The 13,245-nt window shown below is 39.2% G+C and overlaps 2 pseudogenes; one reads left to right on the top strand and one right to left on the bottom strand.

Moving 5' to 3' along the window:
• The first annotated feature begins 210 nt into the window (after nucleotides 1-210).
• Nucleotides 211-3,825, top strand: LOC105039029 (putative disease resistance RPP13-like protein 3; annotated as a pseudogene).
• Nucleotides 3,826-5,825: 2,000 nt separating this feature from the next.
• Nucleotides 5,826-10,727, bottom strand: LOC105038970 (uncharacterized; annotated as a pseudogene).
• Nucleotides 10,728-13,245: the final 2,518 nt, after the last annotated feature.

Genomic DNA, 13,245 nt, shown 5'->3' with positions numbered 1-13,245 from the left:
CAAAAGTAAAAGTAAAATAAAAAAAAAAAGAAAAAAAATAGAGATCGAGGACGGAAACTTTACCCGAATCAGAAGTTCCGAATCAAGAAACTAGGTTGCTTGGAGAGAGAAAAAGGTGGCGTCGAAAAAATGCCCGGCCTAGGAAAAAGCCTAGAACAAGGAGGAGGTGATGCGAAGAGAAGGGGTGCGCTTTCTCCTATATAATGGGGGGAAATGATGTCTTAATTAGCCATTGATGTACATTACTTTATAAGGTAGAACGAGGTTTCTCATATCCGTGATATATCTATACATACTGGAGGCGGAGACCATGTAAATCCTGTTATGTCAAATACTTGGGATGCAAGCAGATGTAAGAGCTGATCTTCCAGTGGTCTCCAACATCAGCGACAACTTCATAAAAGGAGGTAATTGTTTGTCCTCTTTATTCTGTAAAAGGAGTAAATTATTGAAGTTATAAAGTATATATAAATCCATGTAACCATTCAAGGGGCACGGACACTCTTAGTCCAAAGCGCGAATTCACTTATGTTTTTAGTACTTGTGCTTCTAGAGTTTCTCAGACATCCCTTGACAAGTAAATTGTCTATCTTTAACTTTTTGATGGAACTGGCAAAATTTTCTTCGGTAGTTCTATTAAGTGAGCATTTATTTCTCATTCGTTTCAATAGATTTGCCCTTTAATATGTCTCTTAGCCAAGATTAATCATTGGACAAAAATGAGGTCTGGTTTTGGAGTTCACAGACAGCAGTATATATATCAATTACCTCTAGTGAATGAGACTTGTCTGTCCTGAATTTGCAAAAAGAAACTAACAGTTGGCTTTCAGCGTAAAATCTCGGAGTCTTCTTTGGGAAGGAGAACTGAGAGCAGAAATGGCTGAGGCTGTTGTTTCTACTGTGGTGCAAAAACTCGGAGACTTCCTAGTCCAACAAGCCCAATTCTTATATGGAGTCCGCGGTCAAGTCCGGTGGATAGAAGGTGAATTGCGGTGCATTCAATCCTTCCTGGAGGATGCTGACCAGAAACGGAAGGGGAACGATCAGAGAGTGAAGAATTGGGTGACAGATGTCAGAGATGTCGCTTACGATGCTGAGGACATCATTGAAACATTTGTGCTCAAGATTGAGAGACGGAGGCGGCGGAGAGGCTTCACGGGCCATGTCATTAGGTACGCCTCTATCTTCGGTGAATTAATAGCTTGTTACAGAATTGGCTTAGATCTTTCAGAGATAAAGGCAAGGATCCTCGACATCTCGGGTAGGAGAGCTCGATATGGCATCGACAATATAGGTGAAAGGGGGGGAGCAAGGAGTAGCAATGCAGACGAGAGTGTGCAAGCACGGCGGCGGATATTACCGCATCCTGATGATTCCCATATTGTAGGTTTCGAGGATGATAGAAAAGCAATTGCTCGATCCAAAAAATACACGGCGTTGCGTGATCTCGATAGTCGGAATGGGTGGTCAGGGCAAGACCACACTTGCTAAGAAGGTTTACAATGCCAGCGAAATCAAGAGAAACTTTGAGAAATATGTGTGGATATCAGTTTCTCAGGATTATAATGTGAAGGAGATTTTGAAGAACATCATGAGGCAAGTTACCGGAATTTCAAAGGAAGAACCGGATAGGAGGGAAGAAGATGATCAGTTGAAAGAAAAGCTGCATGAGTTATTGAAAGACAAAAGATATTTGATCGTAATGGATGATATATGGAGTGCAGAAGTATGGAAACAAGTTGTGCCAGCCTTTCCAGATGCCAAGAATGGAAGCAGAATCATTTTCACTTCACGCTTCATAGATGTTGCAAAATCTGCTGATCCAGATACCCCACCCTATGAGTTAAGGTTTCTAGACGAACAGGAGAGCTGGGAGCTCTTTCTTAGGAAGGTTTTTCCAAATCAAGATGTTCAAACGAGCTGCCCTAAAATCTTGGAGATGTTGGGTCGAGAACTTGTGAAAAAATGTGGTGGTTTGCCTCTCGCGCTTGTTGTGCTTGGAAGCATGCTATCGAAAAAGGAAAAAAATTCTATTATATGGTCAAATGTGAAGAGGAGGTTGAAATGGGAGATAGACAAAGATGGCAAACAATGCTTGGACATACTGGCTTTGAGCTATGAAGACTTACCTTATGACCTGAAATCATGCTTTCTCTATCTCGGTTGTTTCCCTGAGGACTCAGACATCGGAGCTAGTAAATTGATTAGGTTATGGACTGCAGAAGGCTTCATTCCGGCAAGAGAGAGGGAAACCTTAGAAGAAACAGCGGCAGATTACTTGGAAGAGTTGGTCCAGAGGTGCATGGTTCAAGTTGTGAAAAGGAGGTCTGATGGGGGTGTTAAGACCTTCCGTGTTCATGATCTCCTGCGTGAATTGTGCATATTGGAAGCAAAAGAGGCTCGATTTCTGGACGTTTATAGCACTGAAGATCAGACAGCCACAAGTGCTTCACGCCGTGTGGCCTTATTCCACTGCGGTGCCGATGTACTGGAGTCTCTTAATTCTTCTTCTAAATCCCTGCGCACTCTCTTAGGCTTCGATGTGTATAAAAGCGATGATCATGTAATGCTGAGGCTACACAATCTGCAGTTGCTGAGAGTGATTGATCTGGAAGGGGCGCCACTTCGGGAGCTGCCCGAGGAAATCAAAAGCTTAATCCATTTGAGATATTTGGGCCTGAGATCGACCATGGTGTCAGAGATTCCACCATGCATAGGAGATCTTTACTATCTACAAACTCTTGATGTAAGTTGGACTGATGTCCATTCTTTGCCAGATGCATTTTGGAAGATTCGCTCATTAAGGCATGTATTCTTTAGCCGGAAGCATCCGATCCCGATCCCACGAAAGATCTGTGCTGCAAAGAAGCTGCAGACCTTGAAGGGAGTACGCGGTGGATTATGGATTGAGGAGCAACTGCCACAACTGACCAACCTTCAGAAGCTCGAGATACAGGAAGTTTCAGATTCAGATGAAATGATGCTGTCGAATTCAATCAAGAAGCTGAGTTCTCTAGTTTCATTCACGCTTAAAGGAGGTCCAATCCCCACGGACATCATTCCCGCCTTATCAGGACATGAGCACCTTCATGTTTTGCGTCTATATGGACGTTTGTCAAAGGGGCAACAATTACCCAACAGCAATGAATTCCCTCAGAGCCTCACCAATCTCCTGTTACATGGTTCTGAGCTAGAAGTGGACCCAATGGCAACTCTGGAGAAGCTGCCAAACCTTAGAGTTCTTAGATTGTCGTTTGGAGCATATACAGGGAAAGAGATGGTTTGCTCTGCCGGCGGCTTCATGCAGCTGCAACATTTGGAGCTCTACGGTCTGACGGGACTTGAAGATTGGAGGGTGGAGAAGGGGGCGGTGCCTACTCTCAACCGCTTGGAGATTTATAGATGTGAGAAACTGAAGATGCTTCCACAAGGACTAAGATATGTCACTACCCTTGAGGAGATGATGGGGGTTAAAATGCCGGCTGCATTTCGTGATAGAGTTTGGGAAAATGATGGCGAGGACTGGGATGCAATACGCCATGTTCCCTCCATCATCATAAATTGATAACTGACTCAGTTTCTAATGCTGGGATAATTTCTTTGTGTGACTGTATTTGGTGGCGGCCCTCTTGTTTCAGCATCTTGAGTTTTAGTTTTTGATTTCTTGATTTGTTGTGAGATAGTATTCATGGGATTTTCTTGATAGCAGCACATGCACCCTGCCAATGCTCATGTATTCTGTTGATGGTCTGTGATTTTATTTATTTATTTATTTATTTATTTATGGAAGATGGTCTGTGATTTTTGTTGAATAACATTGTTCCCTTTTCTGCTCGAAGCTTTGAAACTTTAACGAAGAACAAACTATTTTATGCAATGAAACAGTTGTCTTTTGTATGCTATGAGATTGCTTCTCTTCCATGTTTAATGAAACAACCTATTAAAAATTCAGGATGCCTTTTCATTTTTTTAATGAAAAGGGGGCTGATCCATCCGATTGCTGGTGAGAGATTAAAATTTCAGATGTCATTGTATTCAACTGCAAATGCATGTTCTTGCAATCAATTTCACAATGCACAAATCTTGTAGAAAGGTAATTATTATCCTGCAATCAATTTCTCTTTTAGTTAACTTCTGATTAACCAATGAGGTGGATCTTGATCTTTTGAGATACTCAAGAATCAGGTTTTGGATAATAGAAACTACTGCAGAAAAAGGGATCTATTGCCAATGTCAGAAACCAGGGTCGGTAGAGTGGTATCATCTCAGCGTATTGCAAATGTGCCGTCCACAACTTGCAAACCTTTCTCGAAAATACCTTTCTCGATTGAAAGGCTTTGTAGCATGGAGAGCAACTCACACGAAAATACCTTTCTCGATTGCAAAAAATATGCATAAGCAGATCGCCAGTGCAAAAAATATTGCACTTTGGCCACCACCAAGAACCATTGAATCATCAAATTAAGGACCAGAATAACCTCATTTCTCATGTAAACAGGATAAAAATTTGCTGTCAACCGTCACCAAATGCTGCAGCTCACGTGCTTGCTAGTTTTACTACTAGAAATTGTTTGTGGTTTCCATCTAAAAAAGTAGCAGAGTGTACTATTGTCCACACTTTTTTGCTACCCACATTCCCGATAAACAGCTAGGGAACACAGCAACCAGCTCCTGTGAAGCTCCTTTTCATGATTCTGTGTTATAACGTAGGGAAAAAAACAGAAGCAAATATGCAATTTCATCATTTAGTCACATACGTTTTCAAAAACCAATGAATCAGTTTATACATGCAATTACAAGCACAATACGGACATAACTTGATAGCCATGGCCTATGATTTGTTTAAGAATTGATGTGATCTTAATTTAATGATTAACACTCTATAGAAATTTCTGAAGAAGACTTTGCCGGCCACAGTAAGTCAGGATCATTCTTTCTCGACACTGTAATTTTTAGCTCACCCAAGTTCATCCATTATGACATCTTCATAGAATTCAATAAGAGCGAGAACTTCCAATGTAGCTGTTAAGTAAATTAAATCAGTATAAATAATACCAAACATATCTAACCGTAGATCATAGACAAAATTCGGTGGTATATAAATACAAACAAACATACAAATAAATAAGTAAACAAAATATCAAGGTGCCGACCTTTAAAATGTGCCATATTCCTTTGGAACTGGGGACTGGCCTACAAATTTGGAAAAAATTAGCTCACTAGTAAAATGTGAAAGCTCACTAGTAAAAAGTCTCCTCCTCTCCATCCCGATCCATCACTCTATCCACTACCTACCCTTTCCCTCTATTGAAGTCAAGCTTCCCCCAAGCTTTGAGAACGCCACTTGCCTCCCCCTTCCCCACTCCCGTCACTTTGGTTTCTTCATGAATGCCACCACTCTCCTTTGCAACCATCTCACCAACTGTCCCTCATCTTCAACTACATCAACCTCTTAGCTATAGCATAGAATGTTATACTTACCAATGAGACCTACCTCAACTTTCCCTCCATACATCTGCTCTTTATAGCCTCCGATGCCTCGTCAAGCTCATTGCATCAAGCTAGGCATGATTTTTAGCACCATATATATTTCGGCCACCGTATCAAGAAAATATACTATTAGTATATGAGAGGCAATTTAGTCCAAGAGAGACTAAATATGGATGGGATTGCGATGATGATGATGATCTGATTTTTCTTGTAAAATCAATTATGAAGTGATCCTTTTTATTTGGGTCCAAGAGACTAAATATGGATGGGATTGCGATGATGATGATCTGATTTTTCTTGTAAAATTAATTATGAAATGGACTTTTTTTTGGAGAGGGGGGGGGGGGGAGGGAAGGAATCCCATGCAGCTAGATAATGTGGAGAGCCATCTCCATCATTAAAGACTCTGCATCTCCATCCATTCCACTCCTATCATACCACTGAACTACATGAAATAGAAGCACACGACAACCAAAAGAAGGAAAAAAAGAAAAATGGCAGGGAAGGAGCTACACTAACTTTATGAAAGGAAATGAACAGAACAAAATTGAAGAAACTTGAACTCCCTCTACCCCTTCATCTAATTGCCCCTTTGTAGATAATCTATAATCTAATAAATGCATCATTTTTATTTTGGTTTTTCTTATTTATATGAGAAATGTATAATGGATCCTAAAACATTGTCTTCTTACTATGGTGTATGCCGTGCATATCATGGACACCAGGAAGAAATGTGATTGCGAAAAAGCAGTTTTCTGTAATGCTATCAAGTATCAACACCTGTCTTGCTTCACTTTACACAGTTCTGCTTCTGTTGAATTAGTTGGCTTCTTAAGCTGCACTCTTTCACCTGAATAACAACAAACAGGAATTTGTTGATTCCATTAATTTTCTTAATTTTGTTACTAATGCACCAGCAACATTAATTGGTCAGTCCATTAGAGGGAAGAAACAATCATAAACCTCTACAGACATTTGCTAGTTTAAGATTGCAAACAACATAATACATGTACATACAGGCATGTGGGACAAGAACTGATGCTTGCCTTAGAAAGTGCATTAAGAAACAGAGAGAGAAAACCATATGGATGCTTCACAAGTGAGCACTAGCTTAAGCAAAGATATTATGGAGGCACACCTGCAACTCATGTGCCATGGATATGAGATCTCTGCACTCTTCAAATAATGCTCTCTCCACTCACCATGCTTGCAAGGTCTGAGATTACATTTTCCACCTCTTCCACCTACATTAAAGAGTCTATACACACTCTGAATGCATAAATGCACACAGAAAACAAGGACGATAGACTTATAAAGGCATGATTCTTTCCAAAATCAAGGGCTTGAAAAACATCATTTGCCTTAGTCCCGAAACTTGAAGCTAAAATGATCAAAAGCTACTCAGAGTTTCTAATCTAATATACGTGTCCTGACTGGCATGATTTATGCATTCCTAATCTGTAACATTTTCATATGCATAAACCACAAAATTCTCCCCAAGGATCCATGACCAAGTTACTGCTTGAAGATTGCATCTTAACTTAACAAAAACATCCAAATCGCTCTCCTATATGCCTATTAATTTGAAATAAATTTGGTTCAAAATAAAATTTTCTCATGCAAACCTCTGGTAGAAACCTCCTGACACAAGTAGATGACTCCTCCAGCACTTCCAGTGCAGATTTCAGAACTTCATCAAGCTCACTGATATCTGCCTGCACATTGACAATGCATAGTTTACAATGAGAGTTGAGTAAAAACAGAAACAAATGACAGGAAGTAGAAAATGAAGACAGCCTATGGACAATCACCTTCACATCCCAAACGACTGGAAGTCAAACTGAAGCATCCTGCAAAGCCTTTAGCGCCCCTGAAAAAGAACTTGAATGATCTTCTTCAACAGCAGTCCATTGATCCAAATATGGCATCAAAACGGTAAAAGAAAAATAAATGAGCTTATCAGATTTTATGGTGAAGCCATGGAGGAGCCACCAACTTGTTCTTTGCCTTTTCCTAAACTAAACCTTGTTTTACATCAACTGGTTAAAAATATGTAGGACTGAAGAGTTACATTTTATTCACTTGAAAATACAAAGTATTCAATGAAGAAAATGGTTTATGTGGAACTTGCAATCTAGACCTTGCCATTCCACCAGCTCTTGTAGCTTCATCACTTTGGGTAACTAATCTACTTGCAAGCTGGAAATCTCACCCAATCTTCAGGAAACAGCAACCGAAGTGCCCCCCCCCCAAAACTATTTCTATGTTGGATATTAAGGACCAATCAATATAGCAATATATGATTGCCAAAGAAAATGGAAAAAAGGGAACACCCAATAAAGGAATACCGTAGAAGGAAAAAGAAATGAGAAAGTAAAATTATAACTGAAAATGGTATGGAACATGAAATCATATCAAATGCATATTCACTGGCTTGTGCATGAAATCATAAAATAATGCCCACTCAGCATGTAGTTCATCTGATTGTCTGATAAAATGCTACAACTATACAAGCTTTTTTCCCCAAAGATGTCATAAGAAGATCAAAAAAATGAGGAAGCACAGAAATAATTTAGCTTCTCATTAACTTTCAAGATAGTTCCTCTTCTTTTTCACTTTCTTAAATAGTTCTCATAATTCCAAGACTACCATTTGTTAAAAAGATGAAGTAAAACTTGTTGGTGTGGTCACAAAGGAAAGTGCTTCCTCGGAAAGGGAATGGTGATTAGAAGATGTATAAAATTGCTATTAATCTCCTATTAGGAGAGGACAGCAAAAGCAAACAGGACATCTAAGCCCCACAGATTTTGGGGATGTTACTACAACAAACATGCATTAAGATGTCCTCTTTTTCATCCAGATTTTAGGCGGAAAATCAAAACAAAGAGGACATAAAGCTGATAACCTTGGGAAACAAGAACTACCATCCCTGACAGGTTAGAGGCGTTAACACTTAAAGGTAGAATCATCTCACAGGTACTAACGAGGAACATCTCATGTAATTTTAAAATCAATTCTAGATATATCCTTTATAATTACAAGGCCAAAGCCTTCAAAGGTACTGTTAAAAGACATTCCTAGATGTTGACACTGTGATCTCTACTAACCGAGGGCTCTGAATCATTTTATCACTGTAATCTTTTGGCTGGTCAACTGAAGACATTAAGCCCGAGAAAAAAGAAGAGACATTAACTTTACAACTCACATGATGAGTTGAGTTATTAAATAAAAAGTGGGGGGATAACCTCACCTACCAACTTATTATTTGATCAGATATTTGATCTGATATAGTAAACCATATTTGATAATTTCAATTACACAAAAATAGCCTGATGCTATCTGGCTGAACATGACTATATGCTGAATGGTCTTCCTCTATGTCATCCAACATGTTGAACACAATGATGATGAAAAAGAAACACTACATTTTTTATTATCTCCCCTAGGTGTCAAATGCCATCAAGAATTCCTAGAAATCACATAGAGCAACACTAAAATGCAAGGTATGCCAAAAGTTAATCGATAAATTATTTGTCCTTACTTGATCTTCAACAATGGCTTGCAACTTCCTTCCTCCTTTAACCTGTTCAAGTTCAATCCTCTCCATTGCAACAGAATCTCGCAGTTCTGATGACTTAATTTCAGGGCCATAAAGTGATTTCTGCAAAAAACAAGTTGGTTAGTTCAATCCATAATGACACAAAGAAAGAAAGAAAGCAAGAAATAAATCACAAGAGGAAAAACATAAAGTCTAAGGAATTATCAAATAAAGTTTCTTTTCTGAACTTGCCAGTCAGGTAAAGTTCTAGACCACTAAAAACAAAGACAAAAAAATATCCTGGAAACACAGTTTTTCTTTGGTAAAGGAACTACAATACTGAATTGTTATTCTGACAGTTAAACAATATACAGCATAATGGCATTTTTAGCACCATCATTAATCTATATTACTGTTTTCTTGTGAATAAATTTAAAATCAGACCACAAAATCAAACAAGGTATCCAACGGTATCACACCTTTATGTTCCTTCACCAATGTTCCCATGAAGATATACCTACAGATCTCGCACGTACTAGTGCACAATCTTCAAGAGGTTTATTGCAAACAAATTACCTTGGGATTGGTAGAAATTAACTAACCTCTGCTGCCTTGGCTTTTGCATTGATGAATCTCCACTGAAGATAACCGTACTGAGTAGGCGCAGGGCATGAATATCTTATTGACAGTTCCATGCCTTTTTTACCTTCTTCAAGTCCATCCATCGCTTTGTGCTTGTTGGTTGGGAGGCAGACCAAGGGACACTGACCTTGCCATGCTAACTTGAGATTCTAAAGCAACAAGAGGTCTATTCGCAGACTTAGTTGGACTGAAGGGAGGCTGTTGACAATTTGACAGAACCAAATTCATTAAGTGGTGGCAGAAAGAGGATGACATCTTTCGACAAGAATCCTCGATCGTATCGTGCCTGCCCGAGTCCCCATTGTCTGGCAACTGCTTCACTCACTTGTTCAGCAGGTGTTCTGACCCTGCCTGTATTATTGAATTATTCTGAACCAGAAGTGGAGGGTAACTCACCCTGGCCACTCACACAACGCAATTCGGCTTCAGAGGGATCAGTAGAGGAACTCTCGGACGTTGTTTTGACCGACCCACTACTGCTTTCTTCCTCCCAAGTGAAAGGACTCACTCGAGCCGGGGAGACAAGCCCAGGCAATTTGCTCCCGTGATCTACAATTCTCTTCAAAGATGGCGGCTTTGGAGTACAATTATTACTCAAACTCACCCGATCACCTGCATTTATCAATGGAGTGCCAGGTCTCTGCTTCCTGGACCATGGCTGCTGGTCCTCGACCCCATTTTAACCGAACAGCCTCACAACCCGCTTCCTCTCCGTTCCGACAGCATTGCTCTGGATCCCTAATGGCAGAGAAGTCGCCAAGATTTGTTTCGCCTCCGCCGCCGGCCGGTTCTCGTCCGCGAAGCACGAAGAGGGTTCCGTTTCAACATCATCGGCATCGGAAGTGCTCGACGGAGGGACTTCCAAGTACCACGGATCCTTCTCTTGGTGATGATGTTTCTCGAGGTGAGGGCAAGGGGGGTCTCCAGAAGAGGGAAAGAAAGAAGGAGAGGAAGGGATGGGAGTGGACGATCGTGAATTCGGCGGTGTTGGTGAGAAACATCCGGAGCTGACCTCCCTCGTCCGCCGCCGGGCTCGCTTCTCCGTCGGAGCATAAGATTACAAGTTCCCTTCACCGTTCGCAGTTTCCTTAAAAAATATTTTTTTGAAAAAAAGACTGAGACTTTTCCATTCTCCACTCAGAGAATGGAAATCCATTCTTAATAGAGTATTGGTGAGCTGATACACGAAACGTGCCCATAATCCATAGGGTATTGGCGCTCCCGATGGAAAGAAACATGTCGGGACCCGATTTCATCCAAAAAAATTTAAAGCGAAAAATATTATTTAATTTTTTTTGATCCTACATAAACATGTAAAATCCCTTTAATATACCGTTGATGCGGGATCAAATACATACCCATATAAATTTTTACATGCTGCTTTCTTCTAATCCTCGCTAAGTTTAACAGTCTAAATTATACAAATCCGATCATAAGTAATACAAATACAACCACAAACATCATGGTTAGTTTCAATGGCCCTCTAGTATCCGTAGTTTTCATCATATTTTTTCATCAGATTTATCAGAAGTAAGTGCATATTAATACTTTTGATGTATCTATTGATTACTTGTTTGATTCAAGCAAACTACTTCTATCTTGATGAAACTACTTATGTCATGGCTTTTATAATTTGCACGTGCAGTCATATTATTCTCTGAAATTCTTGAATTATTCTCATCTTTCCTCTTAGCCAACTAATTTGCTGATTTATTATCCGTAAGCTAATCTATCCAGAATTTTTAAATAATTTTCGAATTCTACATGGATTCTGTAATTTATTCATGACCAATTCACAAGAAATTTATGAAATTTCTTTGTGTTAAAACATACGGATACGATGTATTTTTGCCTTGCCTATGTCTATTTTAAGTAAACAAATACACCTTGTTAAATATTTCTAATTTTTTTTCTGAGAATGCGATGCTGTAGCTATGAGCTTTATGACGTTCCTGCTGTTACTATTGTCATTGCATTATATATAAATTCCGCGGATGTTAGTGTCGCTGGTTTTAATTAGTAAATTGGTATGCTTTTAAGTAGGCAACTCTGCTTTTAATTACATATATAAATTCTCTCTATGTATTCTACGACAACATCTTTGCTACAAGGTATGCGAAGCTGAATCCTGTACATTTAATTATTGCTAGTCTTGTATTTTTGTGAACAAACCTGCTTCTTTTCTTCTTGCTGGGTGTTGCCTTCTGTATGAGAGATCTTAGCAAAATTGGTACGGGCCTGGGACTGAAAAATTTGATTGAATTCATGAATGGAGATCTAGCAGTTTTCTTCCATTGGTTAAAGTTCATTTTCCTTAATATAAACTATCAATTATTTGTTGTTAGCTTTTGCCATCTTTCAATTGCATCAAAGCGCAGATGCCGCATAGGAGATGAAGCAGATGATAAGGTCTGGCGTTACCGTTGTTGGTCATCACTCTACCAGCAACCCTGATCCGATGCTCGAAAAGTAAAGCCCCAATAGTACTGATATATAGGTAAAGCATTAATTTGTTAATGGTCCTTGCCAAAAGATTTTAGTAAATATATATATTTGTCTGAATCTTCCTGATGTATGTGCTTGATAGAATGCAACAATATTACATATCACATAGCACTTGATGAAAATATTGGCAAATTCAAAATCTCTATGCGGTGATGACAACAGGCTGAGCTTCAACATATATACAACAGCTTCAAAATATTGGCCCAACTTTGAAAAAACATATATACAACAGGAGGTGCTTATCTAAATACACGGTAATGAAGCAAACCATTTATTGCATCCTCATTTGTTGCATCCGTCACCATAGTGATAATCCAAGTATCCCTTTAGATTTCCCATTAGCTAAACAATACAACATAGAAAAACAAAGGATAATGCTAGGAAATCATGCCATATGCATCCACATAATGTAGCAAAAAGGGAAAATGAGTTTCTTATGGTGCCATGACAAGAACAGTAAGGACTATGTCTCTGGATTATTATTTTATGCACTGTAGTACTCATAATAACAAGGTTACTATAATCAATTAGATATCTGCAACACTGCTTCTTTTTGAAACACATCATTGTAAAATAAATGCCCACATGCGCCCATCATATAAATCCACATGCATATGAACTATATATGCTGAAAATGATTAAAGCGTGGGTCAATTATAGTAGCAATCACGTATAAACTTATACATAAAGCATGTACATGTAATGATTCTAACAGAAGATCTCGCTGATATATGATCGCATATTCTATTTTCCTTTGTTGACTGCATGTTGTAGGAATTGTAATGTAGCTATTCCTTCATTTAGACACAAAGTAAAAATGTATTATAAAACAAATAGACCAAAAAACCCAATTTCTTGACTCGAACCAAATTAATTGTACCATGGTTGGCGGTGGAGAATGGAAAATGCCCGGAGGGTGAGAGTGGATCTGGGAACTTGAGAATTGGAGGTCACTTGAAAACCCGGATGGAGTGAAAGATGATCACTAGCTGTCGACTTCTCTCTGGTCATGTTGTCACTGGGGATGGGGCACGGTAGAAGCTAAGGCACAAGTGGATGGTGGAGACAAT

The sequence above is a fragment of the Elaeis guineensis genome, chromosome 1 (genome assembly GCF_000442705.2).
Source record: "Elaeis guineensis isolate ETL-2024a chromosome 1, EG11, whole genome shotgun sequence".
Lineage (NCBI taxonomy): Eukaryota > Viridiplantae > Streptophyta > Magnoliopsida > Arecales > Arecaceae > Elaeis > Elaeis guineensis.
Note: the sequence above shows the minus strand (reverse complement) of the source record. Positions and strands in the feature narration are given on the sequence as shown.